Genomic DNA, 25,681 nt, shown 5'->3' with positions numbered 1-25,681 from the left:
AAGAACACAAACATAGGCCAAATACTCTCTGACATAAATGACAGCAACATCTTCTCAGATCCACCTCTTAGAGTAATGACAATAAAACAAAAAATAAACAAATCGGACTTAATCAAACTTCAAATTTCTACATAGCAAGGGAAACCCTAAATAAAGTGAAAGGACAACCCACAGAATGGGAGAAAATATTTGCAAAAGAAGTGACTGACAAGAGATTAATTTCCAAAATTTATAAACACCTTCCACAGCTCAGTACAAAAAAAAAAAAAAAAAAAAAAAAAAAAAAAAAAAAAAGATCAATCCCATCTAAAAATGGGCAGAAGATCTAAACAGACAGTTCTCCAAAGAAGACATACAGATGGCCAAAAAACACATGAAAAGATGTTCAACATCACTCATTATTAGAGAAATCCAAATCAAAACGACTATGACGTGACTTCTCCAGAGAACACAGTTGCGTGAGTGAAGAATGGTATTTAAAAGCCAGGATATCGGGAGACGGGATTAAGATGGCGGAATAGAAGGACTGGAGCTCCACTTCTCTCCTAAAAACAACAAAATTCACAACTAAAGACTGAGCACTCTTCACCCAAATGGACCAGAAACCTTAAAAAAAGATACCCTACTCCAGAAGAAAAAGAGGAGGCCACATCAAGAGGTAGGAGGGGCAATTTTGCGGTATAAACAACCCCATACCTCCTGGGTAGGAACCTCCACAGACTGGAAACTAACTGGTTCACAGAGACTCACCTACAGGAGTGAGAGTTCTGAGCCCCACATCAAACCCTCACATGCTGGGATCTGGCACTGGGAGAAAGAGCCCTTGGAGCATCTGGCATTGAAGGCCAGTGGGGCTTGTGCGCAGAAGCTCCACAGGACTGGGGGAAATGGAGACCCCATTCTTAAAAGGCACACATGGACTTTCATGTGCACTGGGTCCCAGGGCAAAGCAAAGTCTTCCTAGGAATCTGGGTCAAAACTGACTGCAGTTCTTGGAGGACATCCTGGGAAAACAGGGATGATTGTGGCTTGTTGTGAGAGAGGGACACTGAAAGCAAAGCTCTTGGGAATATTCAGAAGCAGGGCTGTTCTCTGGAGGTGGCCATTTTGGGAAAATCTGGCCCCATCAGTCAGTCAGCTGCTGAGAAGCCCCATGGCAAACAACAACTCAGGTGGGATCACAGCCCCGCCCCTCAGTAAACAGGCTACCTAAAGACCCCTCAGGCCCACAGCTGCCTCTAATCCCATCCAGAGACTAAGCCCCACCCACCAGAGGGATTAGAATCGGCTCCACCTACCAGTGGGCAGGCATCAGCCCCTCCCATCAGGAAGCCTACAGCAAGCCCCCATACTGACTTCAGCCACAAGGGGGGCAGACACCAGAAGTAAGAGAGGCTACAACTCTATTATCTTTAAATGGTCACCACACCAAAAACCTATAAAAATGAAAAGACAGAGAACTATAACTCAGATGAGGGAGAAAGGAAAAACCCCAGAAAATTGGCTAAGCAATGAGGAGATGCTCAGCCTCCAGGAAAAAGACTTTAGACTGTTGATGCTGAAGATGATGCAAGACATTAGAAATCAACTGGGGGCAAAGATGGATAACTTACAGGAAACACTGACCAAAGAGATACAAGATATAAAACTTAAACAAGAAGACATGCAAAATACAATAACTGAAATAAAAAATTCACTAGAAGCAGCTAACAGCAGAATACGGGAGGCAGAAGAATGAATAAGCAAGGTGGAGGACAGATTAGTGGAAATCACAGATGCGGAACAGAAAAGAGAAAAAAGATTGAAAACAAATGAAGAGAGTCTCAGAGAACTCTGGGACAATGTAAAACGCACCCACATCTGTATTATAGGGGTGCCAGAAGGAAAAGAGAGAGAGAAGGAGACAGAAGAAATATTCTAAGAGATAATAGCCAAAAACTTCCCTAAAATGGGGAAGGAATCACTCACTCAAATCCAGGAAGCACAACGAGTACCATATAAAATAAACCCAAGGAGGAACACCCCAAGACATATACTAATCAAACGGACCAAAATTAAAGACAAAGAGAAAATCTTGAAAGCATCTAAGGAAAAGAAACAAATAACATACAAGGAAACCCCAATAAGGTTATCGGCAGATTTTTCAGCAGGCCAGAAGGGAGTGGCATGATATACTTAATGTGATGAAAGAAAAAACCTCCCACCAAGATTACTCTACCCAGTAAGGCTCTCATTTAGATTTGAGGGAGAAATCAAAACCTTCACAGATAAGCAAAAGCTGAGAGAATTCAGCAACAGTAAACCAGCCTTACAACAAATACTAAAGGAACTTCTCTAGGCAGAAAAGAACAAGAGAAGAAGGAAAGAGAAAAGAGCAACAAAAACAAATCCAAAGCAATTCATAAAATGGCAATAAGAACATACATATCAATAATTACCTTAAATGTGAATGGACTAAACGCCCCAACCAAAAGACACAGACTGGATGAATGGATACAAAAACAAGACCCATATATATGCTGTCTTCAAGAGACCCACTTCACTTCTAGGGACACATACAAATTGAAAGTGAGAGGATGGAAGAAAATATTTCATGCAAACGAGGATCAAAGGAAAGCTGGAGTAGCAATACTCATATCAGACAAAATAGACTTTAAAATGAAGAATATTTTAAGGGACAAAGAAGGACATTACATAATGATCAAAGGATCAATCCAAGAAGATGTTATAACAATTTTAAATATCTACGCACCCAACACAGGTTCACCACAATATAAAAGGCAACTGCTAACAACCTTAAAAGGAGAAATCGACAATAACACAATCATAGTGGGGGACTTTAATACCCCACTTACAGCAATGGACAGATCAACCAGACGGAAAATCAATAAGGAAACACAGGCCCTGAATGACACATTAAACCAGATGGACTTAATAGATATTTATAGGACATTTCATCCAAAAGCAACAGAATACATGCTCTTCGCAAGCGCACATGGAACATCCTCTAAGATTGATCATATCCTGGGCTACAAATCCAACCTCGGTAACTTTATGAAAATTGAAATCATATCAAGCATCTCTTCCGACCACAATGCTATATGACTGGAAATCAACAACAAGAAAAAAACTGCGAAAAACACAAACATGTGGAGACTAAACAACATGGATAAAACAACCAATGGATCACTGAAGAAATCAAAGAGGAAATTAAAAAATACCTGGCAGCAAATGACAACAAAGATACAACACTCCAAAACCTATGGGATGCAGCAAAAGTCCTTCTAAAAGGAAAGTTTGTAGAAATACAAGCCCATCTCAGGAAACAAGAAAAAGCTCAAATAAACAAGCTAACTTTACATCTAAAGCAGCTGGAGAGAGAAGAACAGACAAGACCTAAAGTTAGTAGGAGGAAGAAATCATAAAGATCAGAGCAGAAATCAATGAAATAGAAACAAAGAAAACCATAGAAAAAAATCAATGAAACAAAAAGCTAGTTCTTTGAAAAGATCAACAAAATTGATAAAGCCCTAGCCAGACTTATCAAGCAAAAAAGAGAAAGGACTCAAATCAATAAAATTAGAAATGAAAAAAAAGAAGTAACAACGGATATATCACAGAAATACAAAGGATCATTAGAGACTACTATATGCAACTATATGCCAATAAAACGGAAAACCTAGAAGAAATGGACAAATGCTTAGAAAAGTACAATCTGCCAAGACTAAACCAAGATGAAATAGAAAAGATGAATGGACCAATCATGAGAACTGAAATTGAAACTGTGATTAAAAAACTTCCAACAGGAGTTCCCGTCATGGCGCAGTGGTTAACGAATCCGACTAGAAACCATGAGGTTGCCGGTTCAGTCGCTGCCCTTGCTCAGTGGGTTAACGATCTGGCATTGCCGTGAGCTATGGTGTAGGTCGCAGACACGGCTTGGATCCCATGTTGCTATGGCTCTGGTGTAGGCCGGTGGCTCCAGCTCTGATTCGACCCCTAGCCTGGGAACCTCCATATGCCACAGGAGTGGTCCAAAGAAATAGCAAAAAGACAAAAAAAAAAAAAAAAAAAAAAAAAACTTCCAACAAACAAAAGTCCAGGACCAGATGGCTTCACAGGTGAATTCTATCAAACATTTAGAGAAGAGCTAACACCTATCCTTCTGAAATTATTTCAAAAAATTGCAGAGGAAGGGATACTCCAAACTCATTTTATGTGGCTACCGTCACCCTGATACCAAAACCAGACAAAGATACCACAAAAAAAGAAAACTACATGCCAATTTCATTGATGAACATAGATGCAAAAATCCTCAACAAAATACTAGAAAACCGCATCCAACAATACATTAAAAGGATTGTACATCATGATCAAGTGGAATTTATCCCAGGGATGCAAGGGTTCTTCAATATCCGCAAATCCATCAGTGTGATACACCACATTAACAAACTGAAGAATAAAAACCATACGATCCTCTCAATAGACACGGAAAAAGCCTTTGACAAAATCCAATACCCATTTCTGATAAAAACCCTTCAGAAAGTGGGCATAACGGGAACCTACCTCAACATGATAAAGGCCATATGTGACAAACCCACAGCGAACTTCAGTCTCAATGGTGAAAAGCTGAAAGAATTCCCACTGAGATCAGGAACAAGACAAGGATGTCCATTCTCGCCACTACTCTTCAACATAGTTCTGGAAGTCCTAACCACAGCAATCAGAGAAGTAAAAGACATAAAAGGAATCCAAATTGGAAAGGAAGAAGTAAAACTATCACTATATGCAGATGACATGATACCATACCTAGAGAATCCTAAAGACTCTACCAGAAAACTGTTAGAGCTCATCCATGAATTTGGCAAAGTCACAGGATACAAAATCAATACAGAGAAATCAACGGCATTTCTATATTCTAACAATGAAAGATCAGAAAAGGAAATTAGGGAAGCAATCCTGTTTACCATCGCATCCAAAAGAATAAAATACCTAGGAGTAAACCTACCTAAAGAAACAAAAGACCTGTACTCTGAAAACTACAAGCCACTGATGAAAGAAATCAAAGATGACACAAATAGATGGAAAGATATACCATGCTCATGGATTGGAAGAGTTGATATTATCAAAATGACTATACTACCTAAGGCAACTACAGATTCAATGCAATCCCTATCAAATCACCAAGGACATTTTTCACAGAACTTGAACAAAATATTTTAAAGTTTATTTGGAAGCACAAAAGACCCAGAATAGCCAAAGACATCCTGAAAAAGAAAAGTGGAGCTGGAGGAATCAGGCTCCTGGACTTCAGACTGTACTACAAAGCAACAGTCATCAAAACCACATGATACTGGCACAAAGACAGAAATATAGATCAGTGGAACAGGATAGAAAGCCCAGAATTCAACCCACGCACCTACAGCCAACTAATCTATGACAAAGGAGGCAAGAATATACAATGGAGAAAGGACAGCTTGTTCAATAAGTGGTGCTGGGAAAACTGGACAGCAGCCACATGGAAAAGAAGGAAATTAGAACACTCCCTAACACCATACTCAAAAATAAACTCAAAATGGATTAAAGACCTAGATATGAGACCAGACACTATCAAACTCCTAGAGGAAAACATAGGCCAAACATGCTCTGACATAAATGACAGCAACATCTTCTCAGATCCACCTATCAGAGTATTGACAACAAAAACAAAAATAAACAAATGGGACCTAATCAAACTTAAAAGTTTCTGCACAGCAAAGGAAACCCTAAACAACACAAAAAGACAACCCACAGAATGGGAGAAAATCTTTGCAAGTGAATCCACTGACAAGAGATTAATCTCCAAAATTTATAAACAACTTCTGCAGCTCAATACCAAAAAAACAAACGAGCCTATCAAAAAATGGGCAGAAGATCTAAACAGACAGTTCTCCAAAGAAGACATACAGATGGCCGAGAAACACATGAAAAGATGTTCGACATCACTCATTATTAGAGAAATGCAAATCAAAACCACTCTGAGGTACCACCTTATACCAGCCACAATGGCCATCATCCAAAAGTCTACAAACAATAAGTGCTGGAGAGGGTGTGGAGAAAAAGGAACTCTATCACACTGTTGGTGGGAATGTACATTGGTGAAACCATGGGAAACAGTATGCAGATTCCACAGAAAACCAAAAATAGAACTACTATTTAATCCAGCAATCCCACTCCTGGGCATCTATCCAGAGAAAACCACGACTTGCAAAGACACATGTACTCCAATGTTCATTGCAGTGCTATATACAATAGCCAAGACATGGAAACAACCTAAATGTCCATTGACAGAGGAGTGGATCCAGAAGACGTGGTACATATACACAATGGAATATTACTCTGCCATTAAAAGGAAAGAAACATGGATGGACATGCAGCAACATGGATGGACCTAGAAATTATCATGCTAAGTGAAAGTCAGTCATACAGGGAGACACCAACATCAAATGCTATCACTTACATGTGGAATCTCAAAAAATGACAAAATGAACTTCCTTGCAGAACAGATACTGACTCACAGACTTTAAAAAACTCATGGTGAGGGGAGAGGACAAGATGGCGGAGGAGTAGGGGGACACGCTCGCCCTCTCCCACAAACACAACAAAAAAAGCACATCTACAGAATAAATGACTCGCACAGAACAACAACCAATCACTGGCAGAAGAACCTAAACTCCAATAACGGCAAGAAGTTCGTGACATTACTGGGCAGAACAGGAGAAAAGAGGAGAGTGAGAGAAGGTGAATCCGAGCGGGACGGGTGCTCCCGAAAGGGAACTGCGGAGGAGAAAGGGATCCCGCACCCTGGAAAGTCACCTACATGGGGGAAAGATCAAACGAACTGGAGCAATCTCCAGATGCAGAGAAGAGTGTAGCAGTAAGTTGGAGTACGGAAAAGCCGATCAAGAACCAAACGGACCATCTGAACTACAGGCACTGAGACGCCTGGGTGGGGGCTGGGCACCAAGACCTTGCCTCCGAAGGTTAGTCCCTGGGCTTGGGGGGTGGGGCGGAGCAGAAACTGCTTGGGAGGTCTAGAACCATTTGACGGGGCAGAGACTTCCCCGCCCCAAGCCTGGGAGACTAGAAAACAAAGCTGTTGCAGAGGAAGGGAGCAATACTCTAGGGGCGGGGAAGTGGAAAGCCGCATCAGAGGGAACCTGGGAGAAGGGCCTGGTCTGCGCCCGTGCTGGGGAGGGGAGAGAAGAAGGGGTGGGTCCCCATAGAATACCCCCCACACCACAGCAAGCTTACAGGCCCACTAGCTAGCTGAAAGCTGTGCTTCCCAGTGCATCCCCTCCCCCCACCCCTGCCACGCCCTACGCTCTCGCCGAACCTGGGGCTGCCTGCCATCCGGGAGGGCTGGCCTCAACAATTGCCTGAAGCCTACCACTGCAGGGGCTGTCCCTGCACAGGCCTGCTTGCCCTTTGGAGGGGCTACACTTCCGCAGAGCAGCACCAAACACCATCAGCCCCCGAGAAAAGGCCTGCAGCCCAGAAAACCTAGAACAAGCCTAGCCAGGCCGTGAATAGATCTGCCTAATTCTCGGACGGTTTTTCTGAGTCGGGCTACCCCGGGGAGGAGCCTCTTCGGTTTCCAACAGCCCTGCTACCCACCCAAGCCCCCAGGGGGTGCCCTAGTGGATCAGCTGCATAGGACTGCCAGCTCCAGGCAGGACCTCCTGCAGCCCAGAAAAGCTGCAACAAGCTCGGCCGAGTCGGGAAAAGATCTCAGACGGTCTTTCTGAGTCGGGCTGCCCTGGGGAGGAGCCTCTTGGGTTTCCAGTGGCCCTGCTACCCGCCCAAGCCCCTAGGGGGTGCCCCACTCCCACGGAATAGCTGCTCAGCACCACCAACCCCCTGGAAGAGCCCCTGCAGCCCAGAAAAGCTGCAACAAGCTCGGCCAGACTGTGAAAAGATCCGCCTACATTCTCAGGCTGTCCTTCTGAGTTGGGCTGCCCTAGGGAAGAGCCTCTTAGGTTCTCAGTGACCCAGATAGCTGCTCCAGCCCCCAGGGGGTGCTGCACTACTGAGGAACAGCTGCCCAACACCGCCAACCCCCTGCAAGAACCCCACAGCCTAAAAACACCAGAGCAAGCTCTGCATGACCAAGTGAAATCTGCTACCATCGTGGTGTGGACCTCCCAGTCCTGTCTGCCCTCAGGAAGTCCTCCTTTGCTTCAAAGAAACACTGTTAGCCCCATCAACACTCCAGAAAAGCCACACTGCCTCAAAAAAAGATTGACCAACAACGCCAGCCCTCAGGAAATATTCCACGGCAGTGACAAGGCAAACACTGCCCGATAATGGAGAGTACAACTCCCTTAGGAGAAAGAAAACAACAAGCAAGATGAAGAAGCTGAGAAACCACCCCCAGTCAAACCAACAGGAGAACTCACCTAAAACAGTCAACAATGAAACAGATCTCTGCAGTCAGACAGACCTGGAGTTCAAAAGAGAAATAGTGAAAATACTGAAGGAATTAAGAGAAAATATGAACAGTAATGCAGATACCCTCAGAAAGGAACTAGAAAATATAAGGAGGAGCCAAGAAAAACTATAACATTCATTTGGAGAGATGCAAACTGAACTAAGGGCAGTAAAAACCAGAATGAATAATGCAGAAGAACGAATCAGTGATATGGAAGATAGAATAATGGAAATCACTCAATCCGGTCAACAGACAGAAAACCGAATCAAAAAACTGGAAAGCAATATAAGAGACCTATGGGATAATATAAAGTGGGCCAATCTATGCATAATAGGAATTCCAGAAGGAGTAGAAAAAGATAAGGGGATGGAAAATATATTTGAAGAAATTATCGATGGAAACCTCCCAAATCTAAAGGATACTGGGTTCAAGATACAAGAAGCACAGAGGGCCCCAAACAAACTGAACCCAAACAGACCCACACCAAGACACATCATAATAAAAATGGCAAAAGTTAGTGATAAAGAGAGGATCCTAAAGGCAGCAAGAGAAAAACAGAATGTTACCTACAAGGGAACCCCCATAAGAATATCAGCTGATTTCTCTACAGAAACACTACAGGCCAGGAGGGAATGGCAAGAGATATTTAAAGTGCTCAAAGGAAAAAATATGCAACCTAGAATACTCTATCCAGCAAGAATATCATTTAAAATAGAAGGGGAAATAAAAATTTTTCCCAACAAACAAAAACTTAAAGAATACAGCAACACAAAACCCAGGTTAAAGGAAATATTGAAAGGGCTTCTCTAAACCAAAAAGAAAGGAAGGAAAGGGAAGAAAAAAGAAAAGAAAAAAAAAAGAAGAAGAAGAGGAAGAACTAGGACTGAGGAAACCGCAATCAGAGAGCAGTCACTCAAATAAGCCAGCATACAGATTTAATCATGAACATGCCTCAAACAAAATAAAATTAAAAAGAAAAAAATAAAAAAGACATCAAAACCATAAAATGTGGGCAAGGGATGTTAGGAAGTAAATAACCCTTTTTGTTTGTTTGTATGTCTCTCTTCTTAATTTTAATATAGTAATGAAGTGTTTGAACTTACAGGACCATCAGGCTAAAACACACAATTATGGGAAGGGGTTAGCATACTTAAAAAACAGGGCAACCACAAGCCAAAAGCAAATATTGCATTTGCAAAAAATGAAAAAAAAAATACACTCAAGCAGATAATAACAGGAGACCATCCAACCAAAAAAAAAAAAAAAAAAAAAGAAGAAAGGAAGAATGGAGAACCATAGAATCAACTGGAACATGAGGTTCAAATGGCAATAAATAATCATCTATCAATTATCACCTTAAATGTCAATGGACTGAATGCCCCAATCAAAAGACACAGGGTGGCTGAGTGGATAAAAAGGCAAAAACCTTCAATATGCTGCCTACAAGAAACTCACCTTAGGACAAAAGATACATATAGATTGAAAGTAAAAGGGTGGGGAAAAATATTTCACGCCAATAGGCAAGACAGAAAAGCAGGAGTCGCAACACTCATATCAGACAAAATAGACTTTAAAACAAAAGACATAAAGAAAGACAAAGAAAGACACTACTTAATGATTAAGGGATCCATCCAAGGAGAGGATGTTACTATCATCAACATATATGCCCCAAATATAGGAGCACCCAGATACATACAACAAATATTAACAGACATAAAGGGAGATATTGATGAGAATACAATCATAGTAGGAGACCTTAATACCCCCCTCACATCAATGGACAGATCCTCTAGGCAGAAAACCAATAAAGCAACAGAGATCCTAAAGGAAACAATAGAAAAGTTAGACTTAACTGATATCTTCAGGACACTACATCCAAAAAAATCAGAATACACATTCTTCTCAAATGCTCATGGAACATTCTCAAGAATCGACCACATATTGGGACACAAAGCTAACCTCAACAAATTTAGGAGCATAGAAATTATCTCGAGTATCTTCTCTGACCACAACGCCATGAAATTAGAAACCAACCATGGGAAAAGGAAAGAGAAAAAACCTACTACATGGAGACTAAACAACATGCTACTAAAAAACCAATGGGTCAATGAGGAAATCAAGAAGGAAATTAAAAACTACCTTGAAACAAATTATAATGAAGACACAACCTCTCAAAATATATGGGATGCTGCGAAAGCAGTGCTCAGAGGGAAATTTATAGCAATACAGGCCTTTCTCAAAAAAGAAGAAAGATCCCAAATTGACAAATTAACCCTCCACCTAAATGAATTAGAAAAAGAAGAACAAAAAAGTCCTAAAGTCAGCAGAAGGAAGGAAATTATAAAGATCAAAGAAGAAATCAATAAAACAGAGACTCAAAAAACAATAGAGAAAATTAATAAAACCAAGAGCTGGTTCTTTGAAAAGGTGAACAAAATTGACAAACCCCTGGCCAGACTCACTAAAAAGAGGAGAGAAAGAACCCAAATAACCAAAATTATAAATGAAAAAGGAGAAATCACAACGGATACAGCAGAAATACAAAAAACCATAAGAGAATACTATGAACAACTGTACGGCAACAAGTTTGACAATCTGGAAGAAATGGACAATTTTCTAGAATCTTACAGCCTGCCAAAACTGAATCAAGTAGAAACAGACCAACTGAACAGACTGATCACTAGAAATGAAATTGAAGAGGTCATAAAATCACTCCCTACAAATAAAAGTCCAGGACCAGATGACTTCATAGGCAAATTCTATCAAACATATAAAGAGGAATTGGTGCCCATCCTCCTTAAACTCTTTCAAAAAGTTGAAGAAGAAGGAATACTCCCAAAGACATTCTATGATGCCACCATCACCCTCATTCCAAAACCAGACAGAGATACCACCAAAAAAGGAAACTATCGCCCAATATCACTGATGAATATAGATGCAAAAATTCTCAACAAGATCTTAGCCAACCGAATCCAACAACATATCAAAAAAATTATACACCATGACCAGGTTGGGTTCATCCCAGGTTCACAAGAATGGTTCAACATACGCAAATCAATCAGCATCATACACCACATTAACAAAAAAAAGTCAAAAATCATATGATCATCTCAGACGCAGAAAAAGCATTTGACAAAGTCCAACATCCATTCATGATCAAGACCCTCGCCAAAGTGGGTATAGAGGGAACATTCCTGAATATAATCAAAGCCATTTATGATAAACCCACAGCAAATATAATCCTCAAGGGGGAAAAACTGAAAGCCTTCTCACTCAAATCTGGAACAAGACAGGGATGCCCACTCTCACCACTGCTCTTCAACATAGTTTTGGAAGTCCTAGCCACAACAATTAGACAAACAAAAGAAATAAAAGGCATCCATATAGGAAGAGAAGAGATCAAACTGTCACTGTATGCAGATGACATGATACTATACCTAGAAAACCCTAAGGACTCAACCCCAAAACTCCTTGAACTGATTAATAAATTCAGCAAAGTAGCAGGATATAAGATGAACATTCAGAAGTCAGCTGCATTTCTGTATACCAGCAATGAAATATTAGAAGACGAATACGAAAATACGATACCTTTTAAAATTGCACCTCACAAAGTCAAATACCTCGGAATACACCTGACCAAAGAGGTAAAGGACCTATATGCCGAGAACTATAAAACTTTAATCAAAGAAATCAAAGAAGATGTAAAGAAATGGAAAGATATTCCATGGTCCTGGATTGGGAAAATCAATATTGTAAAAATGGCCATACTACCCAAAGCAATCTACAGATTCAATGCAATCCCTATCAAATGACCCATGACATTTTTCACAGAACTAGAACAAACAATCCAAACATTTATATGGAACCACAAAACACCCAGAATCGCCAAAGCAATCCTGAGAAACAAAAACCAAGCAGGGGGCATAACTCTCCCAGACTTCAAGAAATACTACAAAGCCACAGTCATCAAAACAGTGTGGTACTGGTATCAAAACAGACAGACGGACCAATGGAACAGAATAGAGAACCCGGAAATAAACCCCTGACACCTATGGTCAATTAATCTTTGACAAGGGAGGCAAGAACATAAAATGGGAAAAAGAAAGTCTATTCAGCAAGCATTGCTGGGAAACCTGGACAGCTGCATGCAAAGCAATGAAACTAGAACACACCCTCACACCATGCACAAAAATAAACTCCAAATGGCTGCAAGACTTAAATATACGACAGGACACCATCAAACTCCTAGAAGAAAACATAGGCAAAACACTCGCTGACATCAACATCATGAATATTTTCTCAGGTCAGTCTCCCAAAGCAATAGAAATTAGAGCAAAAATAAACCCATGGGACCTCAGCAAACTGAAAAGCTTTTGCACAGCAAAGGAAACCCAAAAGAAAACAAAAGGACAACTTACAGAATGGGAGAAAATAGTTTCAAAAGATGCAACCGACAAGGGCTTAATCTCTAGAATATATAAACAACTTATACAACCCAACAGCAAAAAAGCCAATCAATCAATGGAAATATGGGCAAAAGACCTGAATAGAAATTTCTCCAAAGAAGATATACAGATGGCCACCAAACACGTGAGAAAATGCTAAATATCGCTGGTTATAAGAGAAATGCAAATCAAAACTACCATGAGATACCACCTCACACCAGTCAGAATGGCCGTCATGAATGAGTCCACTAATAACAAGTGCTGGAGGGGGTGTGGAGAAAAGGGAACCCTCCTGCACTGCTGGTGGGAATGTAAACTGGTACAGCCACTATGGAGAACAGTTTGGAGATACCTTAGAAATCTACACATAGAACTTCCATATGACCCTGCAATCCCACCCTTGGGCATCTATCCGGACAAAACTCTACTTAAAAGAGACACGTGCACCTGCATGTTCATTGCAGCACTATTCACAATAGCCAGGACATGGAAACAACCCAAATGTCCATCGACAGAGGATTGGATTCGGAAGATGTGGTATATATACATAATGGAATACTACTCAGCCAGAAAAAAGAATGACCTAATGCCATTTGCAGCAACATGGATGGAGCTAGAGAATCTCATCCTGAGTGAAATGAGCCAGAAAGACAAAGACAAATACCATATGATATCACTTATAACTGGAATCTAATATCCAGCACAAATGAACATCTCCTCAGAAAAGAAAATCATGGACTTGGAGAAAAGACTTGTGGCTGCCTGATGGGAGGGGGAGGGAGTGGGAGGGATCGGGAGCTTGGGCTTATCAGACACAACTTAGAATAGATTTACAAGGAGATCCTTCTGAGTAGCATTGAGAACTTTGTCTAGATACTCATGTTGCAACAGAAGAAAGGCTGGGGGAAAAATGTAATTGTAATGTATACATGTAAGGATAACCTGAACCCCTTGCTGTACAGTGGGAAAATAAAATAAATAAATAAATAAATAAATAAATAAAATAAAAACAATAGGCAAAAGAAAAAAAAAACAAAAAAACAAAAAAAAAAAACTCATGGTTACCAAATGAGACAGGTTGGGAGGGTGGGGAGATGCACTGAGGGTTTGGGAGGGATATGCTGTAAAATTGGGCTGTGATGATTGTTGTACAACTATAAATGTAAGAAAATTCATTGAGTAATTATAAAATATATATATATATACACACACACAAAGAACACATACAACTCAACATCAAAAAAAAAAGTCTGATTTAAAAATGGGTAGATGATCTGAATCGGCATTTTTCCAAAGAAGGTATACAGATAGCCACATCACTACTCATCACAGAAATGCAAGTCAAAACCACAATGAGATATCTCCTCACACCTGAAAATGGCTGTTACAAAACACACAACAAATAGCAAATGTTGGTGAGGATGTGGGGAGAAAAAGGGAACTTTGTACACTGTTGATGGGAAGTAAATTGTTGCCACGGGTGTGGCTCTGAAAAGACAAAAAGACAAAAAAAAAAAAAATGTTTCCTTTCCTCTGAGTTCCTGTCGTGGCTCATCAGAAACGAATCTCACTAGCATCCATGAGGATGCAGGTTCAATCCCTGGCCTTGCCCAGTGGGTTAAGGATCTGGCATTGCTGTGAGCAGTGGTGTAGGTCACAGACATGGCTCAGATCCTGCATTGCTGCGGCTGTGGCGTAGGCCAGCGGCCACAGCTCCATCTAACCCCTAACCTGGGAACCTCCATATGCTGTGGATGCAGTTCTAAAAAGACCAAAAATATATATATGTATTTCCTTTCCTCCAGGTTTCTTCTCTCCTCCAAAGATTTCTATTATCTGGATGTTGGCACATTCCTCTTCCACATCACTTAGATTTTATCTTCTATTTTCAATATTTTCTCTTTACGCTTTCGCCTGAGAGAATTTCTCAGTCCTGTGTCTCAAATCCCTGTGGCATTCTCCAGCTCTCCCATTTCAATGATTATATTCTTCATAACTAACATTTACCCTTAGATTTTGTTCAAATGATTTCTTGTTCTTTTCACGATGAGGAAAGTGTGAATGTCTTTCCTTATCTACATAGGCATGTTGAACATGCTTTTTTGAATTTCCTGCTCATCCATTCTGACCATTCTGTTCAGATGCTCTATGTTCTCAAGTATATTTCCTTTTCCTTCGTGGGTTTGGTCCCTGCGCCTCAAGGGGAATGTAGGGCCAGGGGAGGGGATGCATCCTAGATGTGATGATTGCCATCTGCGGCTGCGCCAGCCAGCTGCTCTGGGCGGGATTTGCTCATTAAACACCTGGAAGGGGCAGCACTGACAGGAAGTCACATCCCGAGGTTGAAATCAGCCATCCCTGGGATCAAGGGGTGCAGTGGAGGAGGAAGTAATGGAGGAGGAGATGAAAGAAAGCTTGCCTGGGAGGTAGGTGTGAGTGACACACAGGCCAGCCAGGCCCCCAGGTCCTAGTTTATACCATCCGGCCACAAGGAAATAGCCATTTCTCACCTATCTGCGCTCTCTTGGCTATATTAACAGAGATTGTACGTCATCCAAAATGCGGTTTCATTTTGCTTTTGTCTTCAGGTTTAACATGGAGCGAAACTGGCACATGCTGCCAGAGAGCAAGTAGAATAAAATAAAGTTCACACTGGGTGGAAGAAAGGTGACCGTCTGAGACTGGAAATCTGTCGTACATGATGCAGCGGGACATTAATTCAGTGCACAGAGGAATGAGTGGTAACAACTCAGGGATAGAAACCACACCTGCATCACCATGCGCTCAGGGCCTGGCCTGGATGTAGCAGCTACGGAGGGTCCAGGACACAGGGGGGGTTGCCAGAATCTGTGGACACACATAGATGGTGCCTACCACAGTCCACCCCTTGGGCCATTCAGATCCGCTCAGGGGCCTCTGCTGTCTCGTGATAACGAGATGCTCTCACTTCTACACTGAAAGGGAGGCACAAGGCCAGTGGGTCACAGCGTCCTTCAAATCCAGATCTCCTAAAAGCCTTTCATCAAGAGGGTTAGTGAAGGGAGTTCCCTGGAGGCTTAGGAGGGTAAGGATCTGGCATTGCCATTGCTGTGGCTCTGGTTGCTGCTGTGGCAAGGGTGGCATCCCTGGCCAGGGAACTTCCACATGCTGTGGGCATGGCCCCCCAGAAAAGGAGCAAAGAAAGAAGAAAAAAGAAAAGGAAAGGAAAAAAGAGGCTTAGTGAAATAGGCACAGTCCCTGCTGCTTCAGCTGCTTCTAAGCTCTGAGCTGGTATAGTCATCACAAACTTCCTCCAAACACCCATTTCAGATTTTCCTCATTCTCAGCCCACACTTTGGCTTATTTCTTGCTTATTTGGCAAATGTCACCTTCACTTAAACAGATGAACCTGGGAGGTCCCATCGAGGCTCAGTGGAAACAAATCCAACTAGTATTCAGGAGGTCACAGGTTCAATCCCTTGCCTCGCTCAGTGGGTTAAGGATCCAGTGTTGCCATGAGCTGTGGTGTAGGTCACAGGTGCAGCTTGGATCTGGCGTTGCTGTGGCTCTGGTGTAAGCCGGCAGCCACAGATACAACTGGACCCTGCTACCTGTCTCGGCTCAAGAAACTCTGAGATTGGTCTCAGGATTGGAAGTTGTCTCAAAGAAGAGGCTCTTTCTGCTAAACCTTTAGGGGAAAAATTTCAGCTCTTTTTCGAGTCACCGTCCCCAAAGCACATCTTACTTTATTTCCATGCCTTTTATTTGGCCAGTGAAGCAAGGAGGCTTCCACTGGTCTCTGAAGGTCTGGAAAATCAAATCTAGACCATCTGAGCTTCCCACATTTAGTTCAAACCTAGCCCAGGAGACTTTTCAAGGGCAAAGCTACTGATGAATTCCATCCCCTAAGGGAAATAAATCACCTCAACTGCTTTAGGCAGCCGGAGGAGATCAAAGAGCCAGCTGGCCGACTGAGGGACTCTCCCACTTTTCAACTAGGTCATGGCCGGGGAGTAATTTCCATTCAAATGAGAGCATGATGGAGACAGATGCTCAGAAGCCAGGCTACTGACCACGCAATGACAACAGCGGCAAAAACAATGTGTCTCAACAACTCCGACTTACTGGCATTTACTTGGTGGCAGGTCCTGGACCAAGCGTGTTACATGCATTTTCTCATTCAATCCTCTTTGCAATCCTCTAAGGGAGATCATTTGTTATTCCCACTTTCCATTCATTCATTCAAGCAGACATTTATATGAGCTTTCAACATTCCAGACAGAGAACCAGGGTCCCTGCCTCTTGGCACTTACAAGTCACTGGGAAGAGACAGATGCAGCCAGTAAAGAAGCTGCAAGGATAAAAAAGCAAAAACACATATTTAGTTTCAATATAAAGAAACTAGGGAGTTCCTGTCATGGCTCAGCAGTAATGAACCCAACAATATCCATGAGGATGTGGGTTCAATCCCTGGCCTCGCTTAGTGGATTAAGGATCCGGCATTGCTAGGTGCTGTGGTGTAGGTTGTAGATGCAGCTTGGATCTGGCGTTGCTGTGGTTGTGGCATAGGCTGGCGGCTACAGCTCCAGTTCCACCCCTAGCCTGGGAAATTCCATATGCTTTGGGTCAGCCCTAAAAAGACAAAAAGAAAAGAAAGAAGAAAAGAAAAGAAGAAAGGGAAAAAAAACAGAAGACTTAGCGATGGGAGCGGGGAGGCAGGGTATGTATTTGAGATAAGGTGTGAATTGGCCAGGGAAGGTGCTGCAGGGGAGGAGGCATCCGCAGTGCGATCATGCATGATATGAAGTCAGCCCTAAGATGATCAAAGAGAAAATTGGTCCAGGAAGAGGAGCAGCTAAGCAAAGGCAAAGAGGCAGGACCAAGCTTGACATATTTACAGACAGAGAGAAGGAAATTGTGGTTCAGAACAGAAACAAAAGGACCAAAAAGAGGATGCAGTTAGAAGAAAGCAAAGTGACTACTGAAACAAGATACCACTCTGCTGGCTCTGCAGATGGAGGAAGCGGCCACAGGCTGAGAAGCTGGAAAAAGCAAAGAAACAGAGTCTCGCCTAAAGCTTCCAGGAGGAACACAGTCCGGCCTACCCCTGGATTTCCATGCAGTAAGTCTGATTTTGGACTTTTGGCCTCTGGAACTATAGGAGAATAAACTGTACACGATTTTAAGCCACCAAGTTTGTGGTAATTTTTGAGCAGCCATAGGAAACAGAAGCAGAGACTGGTAAACAAAGGTACATAACGGAGAGCTTGGAGGCCCAGGAAGGAGGTAGGAGATGCCTGTGTTTGACTGGCAGCTGGTGCTAGAGCAGGCCTTGGGCAGTGGAATGCAAGGCCAGTTCCCAGTGGCTCAGTGCCTGCTGACTGCCATCCAGAATGACGTGTGTGGGGAGGTGGTGTTGGCGCTGGGGCAGATTCCTGGATAGGCAACTCAGAGATGGGGCTTTGTAGAGAAATGTGGCATCAGCACCACCACGACTGGTGGTGGACTGACCCATCACCTCGCCACTGTACAAAGTTCACCTGGTTGATTCCCCACCCCCACCCCTGCCCCTGCTCGGCCACCTCTTCTGCTGTCATCCCTGGCCTCATTCTGGTCTTGGGCATGGGCTCAGATTCTGAGTCCTCTGCCTTAAGGGTTGAGGAAGGACTCCCTGATTTCCAGGACTACTGAGCAGATTCCCCGGTGCCCCCAAAGTTGGAGTTGGTGAATCCCACTGGGGCCCCCAGGTGTTGCCTCTCCTCCCCTACCACACAGACCAGTTCATTCATCCTCCATCCTCATCAAAGAACTGGGGGAAATCTACCCCATCCCAAGGCTGGGCAGCCGGCAAACCCCAGGTCCCCTGACTCAGGGCAAGGAGGTAGTGGTGGATGGATGGATGGGTCCTGTCTGGTGCCAAGGGAGAGGCAACACCTAAGGTAGAAATCCAGTGACGTTTCTGGGTGACTTAAGGAATCTGCTCGGTCATCACGAGAATCAGGAAGCCTCTCTCAGACCTTAAGAAGACCTAAATTTGAGCCCTTGTTCAGGACCAGAATGAGATCAATGGTGATGAAAGAAAGGACAAAGCAGGGGGCAGGTTTGGTGACCAATGTGAAGGAGCCAGGCACAGCTAATGGGGAATCCACCCAATGTGGCAGCTGCCCCCTGAGAAGCTGGGGAACCTCATCTCAGCGGTTCAGCTGTGGTTCAGTGGTGACCCATCGTTGGCAGGTGGTGCCCATCTCCCAACCCTAAGACAGAACTATCACTGCTGCGTCTGTGATTTGGTTTTTTGTTTGTTTTGGGGTTTTTGGCCATCCCTGGAGCATGTGGAACATCCTGGGCCAGGGGATCAAACTCGTGCCACAGCAGCAACTCAAGCCACTGCAGTGACATCATCAGGTCTTTAACCCTCTATGCACCAAGGGAACTCCCACCCATAATTATTTCTTTCTCACACTCCTGATTTTGTGCTTTTGTTCTGTCCCTCTTTTTTCTGGATTAAACTGACTCATAGATTATATTATTAGGTATCTCTCCCCTCTTGAGTCCGTTCTTTAATTTGTCCATTCTGCTACTTTTCTTTTTTACTGATTACAACCTCTTCTTACCTCTGTTGTTTCCTTCCTACACTCCTTTCTGTGCACTTTGTCATTGTTTTTCTAACTTCTTGCAAAGGAGGCTTAATTTAGTCATTTTATTCTTCCTTCCTTAGGAATGTGAGGGTATCAATTTTCTGGGTACAGTTTCATCTGGAACCTGTAACTGTGAAATGTTGTTTTCATTATTTTGTTTTCGACATTCTGCAATATTAAAAATGTCTTTGTGTATGTGAGAGTCACTTGGAAAAATTATCTTTCCAAGTGATTGGAGGTTTTTCTTTCTTCTTTTGTTAGTTATTACTGCTTCTCATTGTGTTGCAGACCAAGTTTGTACTATTTCTACTTTTTTTAAAAAAAAAGTAATTGATGTTTTCTTTGAGCTCCAGCAACATATTGTCAGTTTCGGTTTGCATCCCACATGCACTTAACTAGGAAGGATAACTTCTATTTATCAGGCATAGAATTAGACCTATTAGGTTCTTTGTACAATCATTCAGTAAACATTTCTCAAGCATTTGCTATGTTCTAGCACCATTCAAGTGTTCAGATCACACCAAATAAAACAGAGGTCTGGCCAAGGTCCGTGCTCCAGGGTGGGGGATGGGTGATAGTCAATGACTAAGAAATATAATGAAAAGTGAATTAAGAGCTCCCTGGTGGCTCAGTGGGTTGAGGATCCGGCATAGTCACAGCTGTGGCGTGGGTGTGATCCCTGGCCTGGGAACTTCCACATGCCTCAGAAAAAAGGAAATTATATAGTGTGGTATAAGGTGACAAAGGCTTTGAAAATAGAAAAAGCACAGCCGGTTACAAGGAAGGGGTGGGGGAAGGGGTGTAATTATAAACAGAGGTGGGCGGGGCTCACTGAGAACGTGACATTTGAAAAAAGAATGGAGGGACATCAGGGTGTCAAGCCCACAGGCATCCAGGGGAAGAGCCTGCCAGGCAGAAGGACAAACCAAGGCCAAGACCCCAAAGTCAGGTTGTGCCTGGCATATTGAAAGTCCAGCCAGGAGACCCAGGTGTCTGGAGGGGACTGAGCAAGAGAGCACAACAGGGATCGGAAATAGGGCGTTGGACCATGCGGGGCTCTGCTGCCCACGGTGAGACTTTGTCTCTTATTCTGAGACAAAGTGAGATGAAAACTGTACAGAACGTGACCACTCTGGCCAGTGTGTTGAGAAGAGACTGTAGGAAGCAAAGGCAGAAGCAAAGACAGAAGCATGTTGCAGCCGTACAGGTGAGGGAGTCATACAGGTGAGGGAGTCATACAGGTGAGGGGAGGGACGGTGGCAGCTTGGATAAGGCAGGAACCATGGAGGCAGAGAGAAGGGGTCCGTTTCTAGAATATAATTTGAAAGGCTAAATGATTGGAAAGGCGAGGGAGGACTCAAGGATGACTCCAGAGTCTTTAGCCAGAGCACCTAGAAGTAGAAATTGCCATCGACTGAGACAGGTGAGACTGAAGGAAACCGTTTTATGGAGGCAGGTCAGGAGTTCTCTCTTGGTCGTGCTGACTTTAAGATGCCTATTAGATATCTATGGGGGATGTCGAGCAGACAGTTGAATAAGTGCATCTGCATTTATAACGATGCATACCTGGGCTGCAGGTATAAACTTGGGAGTACTAATAGATGGTACTTAAAAGCTGTGGGAGGAGTTTCTGTTTGTGGCACAATGGGATCAGTGGCTTCTTTGCAGTGCCAGGATGCAGGTTCCATTACCAGCCCAGCATAGCAGGCCAAGGATCCAGTGTTGCCACAGTTGTGGCGTAGGTCCAAACTGGAGTTCAGATTTGATCCCTAGCCTAGACACTCCATATGCCCAGGAGGGGGATGGGTAGAGGAAAAAAAAAAAAAAAAAAGCGGTGGGAGTTGATGGCATCACCAAGGAAGTGAGTGTGGAGAAGGGAAGAGGTCCGAAGACAGCCTGGGGCAGCCACGGAAGAGGCTGAGAAGGAAGATGAGAAGGAGTGACAAGGAGCAACCCCCAGAGAGGGTGATGGAAGCCAGGTAAAGAAAATGGGGAGTTCCCGTCGTGGCGCAGTGGCTAACGAATCCAACTAGGAACCATGAGGTTGTGGGTTCGATCCCTGGCCTTGCTCAGTGGGTTAAGGATCCGGCGTTGCGTGAGCTATGGTGTAGGTTGCAGACGCAGCTCGGATCCCGCGTTGCTGTGGCTCTGGCGTAGGCCGGCGGCTACAGCTCTGATTCGACCCCTAGCCTAGGAACCTCCATATGCCGCGGGAGCGGCCCAAGAAATGGCAAAAAAAGACGACAAAAAAAAAAAAAAAAAGAAAAGAAAGAAAGAAAGAAAATGGGCAAAGGAGGTGGAAGGATCAGCATGTTAATTGCTGCGACAGGTCCATGAAGGCGAGCGTGAAGAGTTAGCCATCGGACCAGTGACGTGGTCATTGCTGGCGACTAAAGGGAGGGCTGTGTGGAGAAGCTCCAGGAGTGAGACTGACGGCTCAGGGTGTGCAGCAAAGTTCCGATGGGAAAGAGGGGGCTCCTTCAATCTGCAGCTCAAGGAGACTTGAATAAAGGGACTCTGGCAAAGGCGTGGGCAGGTGTAGGGAAACCCCAAGGAATTTTTGCTCATGGGGTAGTTGCTACCATTCCACGCCTGGAAAGTCAAAGTCAAAGAAGCAGCTGCTGGGGAGAGAGGGAGGGGTGAGGAGAGGAGCCGGGGGTGTGGTCTTCAGTCAATGGGTGTACCCAGCCCACAGTAATACCCCTCCCCAGAGAGGGGGCCCCAGGGGAGGAAGCCCCCTGACCTCACTGCCCTCCCTCCTCTGCTGATTCTCTTGCTGGTCCTCCCTGCGGCCAAACTCCACAGGAAGCCATGGGTCAAGGGGTCAGCCTCCCAGGACGCTTGGAACAGAGCTGGAAGGGCAAAGGGAAAAACTGCAGGACACAGTAGTTTTAAGAGAATGATGTTTGCTGTGTTGGCATCCTCCCAGCATTTTTAATTCCCTTTGTGCCCAATATTTGCCAAAGCTGTAAGAGAAAGTATACACTATGATTTAAATGAAAGGAAAGTTTTTTAAATTAAAAATAAAGAGGTTATGAGACACGCTACATTTTTCTGTGGGATGAATCTTTCAAGGGGATGTTTTTAAAGAACAGGGATGAAACCGGGCAATAAGAGAAGAGCACAGTGGCCCTAAACAGAAACAAAGGGTTTCATCCTCTTTCTTCAAAAGCTCTCAGAGTGCCTGTCATGGCTCAGTAGTTAACAAACCCGACTAGTATCCATAAGGACGTGGGTTTGATCCCTGGCTTTGCTCAGTGGGTTAAGGATCCAGCGTTGCTGTGAGCTGTGGTGTAGGCCGGCAACTCCTGCTCTGATTCCACCTGGGAACCTGGAATCTGGAAACCTCCATATGTCACAGGGTGCAGCCTTAAAAAGACGAAAGACAGAAAAAGACAAAACAAAACAAACAAACAAAACCTCTCTCCTCCCTTTCGAACCACACTCTCCTGGTTTTTCTCTCATCTCCTTCTCCATTAAGGACGTGCTCTTTGCCTTGATCAGAGCTCCCCCAAACTTGGCCCTGGGCCCTGTAGACAGAATACAGACACAATGGCTGGCACTCAAGCAACCATATTTAACCATGATACGCTTAGCATACCAGAGCAGCAAGGCAGAAGGTACCCAGTCCTCGAAGACTGTGGACTCAATTTTTACTCTCAAGACTCCTTACTTCTAAACTTCTTTTCTGGGACAGGGAAATAAAATTCCATCTTGGTTAAGCCACCATTATTTGGAGTTTTTGTCATTCACAACTGACCCTAATCCTGATAAACCACCCCTAAACCAAAGCTGAAAATCCATTTCACGTTCTACTTCCCATTTCATATTCAGCCTCATTGTTTAGCACAACGGATTAGAGGTTCTGCAGTGAACTCAAATGACATCAGAAAGATACTCCAATAACGAATTCCAACCCAAAAGTTCCCATTATTTGAATCTTAACCCTCTCCCATAATCAAATTCCCAGAAAGTAAAATCTGAAAATTACTGTAATTCATTTATTCTAAAATGCACGTATCCCCCCACTCCATTTTAATGCATCCTGATTGAATGCAATTCAGATGCATCCTAAAATCAGTATCACTTTACAATCATCTGACAGGTAGAATTCTTGGTCTAGTTGTAGAAAAAGCTCCCACTGACCACCGTAGACAAGAAAAACTAACATCAAAGCATCTTCAGTTGAACAGCAGATTATTTTACCTTGCAAGCTAAAAGCCAAGGGCACTGTCGTTCAAAACTTACCCTCCCCAATTTTTCATTGGCTGAGTCTCAGCTAAAGGATTCAAGATCTCATTTTTCCTTTTATGTTTCTAGGCGGTTCCCAGTTTCTCAGCCTTTCTTCTTAAGGCAGTGGTGCTCCAACTGCAGTGAGCATCAGAATTACCTGGAGGGCTTGTCAAAATCAGTTCAAGGGTAAACCCCTAGAGCTTCCGGTTTAGAAGATCTGGGATGGAGCCTGAGAATTTGTGTTTATAACAAGTTCCCAGGTGATGCCAATGCTGCAGGTAAGAGTCCACATTTTGAGAACCACTATTCTAAGAAGATATCTCCCCTAAACTACTAACCTGCCTGTCTTCCTTGATTTTATTTTCCTCCTATTCAAACGAATAAACAAAAAGCCCGGAGGCATCCTTCTCAAATCATCCTGGCTCCTTTTTAAATTTCCTGAGTAATTGGACTCCTGTGCCGGCCACTTTAATTCCCTTAACCCTCAAGTTGCTAATAATTTAATTGCATCATTCCTGTGCCTCACGACAGGTAGATGGCATGTTCTATTTATAATAAAAATGTCTGTTCCTTTTCAAAATGTTTTTCTCTGTTATAAAATCTACCACCTTTCCATGGGTAGATCTAACATTTGACCATGGCCTGACTTCTGTCCTTCATAAATCCAGAGCTAAGTGGAGATTTTGTGTGGGCTGGACCGTCTAAATCCAAGGCAAATCCATCTAAGGCAGGGTTTTCTACCTCAGTACCACTGACATCTGGGGCTGGGTAATTCTCTGTTGGGACGTGCCCTGGGCATTGCTGGATCTTTAGCAGCACCCCTGGCCTGCACCCACTGGATCCCAGTAACACCCTCCCAGTTGCAACAGCCAAACGTACCTCCAGACGTTGCCACATGTCCCCTGGGGGCGAAATCACCTTTGGCTGAGAACTGTCCTCTGCAGTTTAGAGCCTTGGCTCTGAGGCCGTTCAAAACAATGTAAAGGGAAGGATTTCCATGGTCCCTCTATACCAACCACATTAGTCTTTAATGCTAAAAGCTAAAACCCTCTAGGGCAACATCTCTCGGAATGTAAAGTGGAAAAAAAAAAATTAGTTCAAGCTATTGTTTTGGTCTGCAACCTGGCTGAAGAAATACAGGAAAGGCAGCAAATCATCCTTCCGCCCCCAGGGTCTGTGGGATGTGCCTACAGGAAACCTCATTCTCCCCATAATGAATCCTTGCCTTAGCTGCGCATCCTGCCTCAAGCACCCACAGCCCTCGGGCATCTGGTAAAGACCTCTGCTATCCCACAGACAGTGCTAAGGCTGTCTCCCAGTTCAAGGTCAAGGTGAAGTTGCATCTACCACGCTTTTGCTAAGCTCCTTCTGCCCGTGTCTACTAAGAGTGTCTCCTGGAGTTCCTGTCATGGCGCAGCAGAAAAGAATCCAACTTAGGAACCGTGAGGTTGCAGGTTCGATCCCTGGCCTCACCCAGTGGGTTAAGGATCTGGTGTTGCCGTGAGTTGTGGTGTAGGTCACAGACACAGCTTGGGTCCTGTGGTGTAGGCCGGCAGCTGTAGCTCCAGTTTGACCCTTAGCCTGCGAACCTCCATATGTGACAAGTGCTGCCTTAAAAAGAAAAAAAAAAAAAGGTGTCTCCTGAAGCTCCACCTGTATGGGCACAGCCCCTTGCCTCAAATGCCCCCGGCATTTTGCTTCTCTAGCCCTGGTCCTTTTTTCCTTATGTTCTTCGCCGATATCGGATGTGGGTTTTGGAGAAAGGTCATTAAATAACATTTTTTCCTTCCCCACGTACATAGCTTTTGTAGTGAACTTTTCTCTTATTAACTGAGATCCAGGGCATCTCACCTGACTCATTGCCTTTAACATTCTGAAACGTTTTAACACAAATGCTGTAGAATTTTATCTTTCCT

At 43.6% G+C, this 25,681-nt stretch overlaps 1 protein-coding gene across 1 annotated transcript in view; it reads right to left on the bottom strand.

Moving 5' to 3' along the window:
• The window catches only part of PLA2G5 (phospholipase A2 group V), a 78,617-nt gene extending 53,839 nt beyond the window's left edge, over nt 1–24,778 (bottom strand). The window contains exon 1 of the mRNA XM_084963133.1: nt 24,645–24,778. The gene's annotated coding sequence lies outside the window, so the exon portion shown is untranslated. The remainder of the gene's footprint in view (nt 1–24,644) is intronic.
• Nucleotides 24,779–25,681: the final 903 nt, after the last annotated feature.

Source organism: Sus scrofa, chromosome 6 (genome assembly GCF_054392235.1).
Source record: "Sus scrofa isolate SSC_HxYL_T2T_F1_AM1 chromosome 6, Sscrofa_HxYL_maternal_Yorkshire_Landrace_v2.0, whole genome shotgun sequence".
Classification (NCBI taxonomy): domain Eukaryota; kingdom Metazoa; phylum Chordata; class Mammalia; order Artiodactyla; family Suidae; genus Sus; species Sus scrofa.
This window is presented reverse-complemented; position numbering and strand designations above follow the sequence as displayed.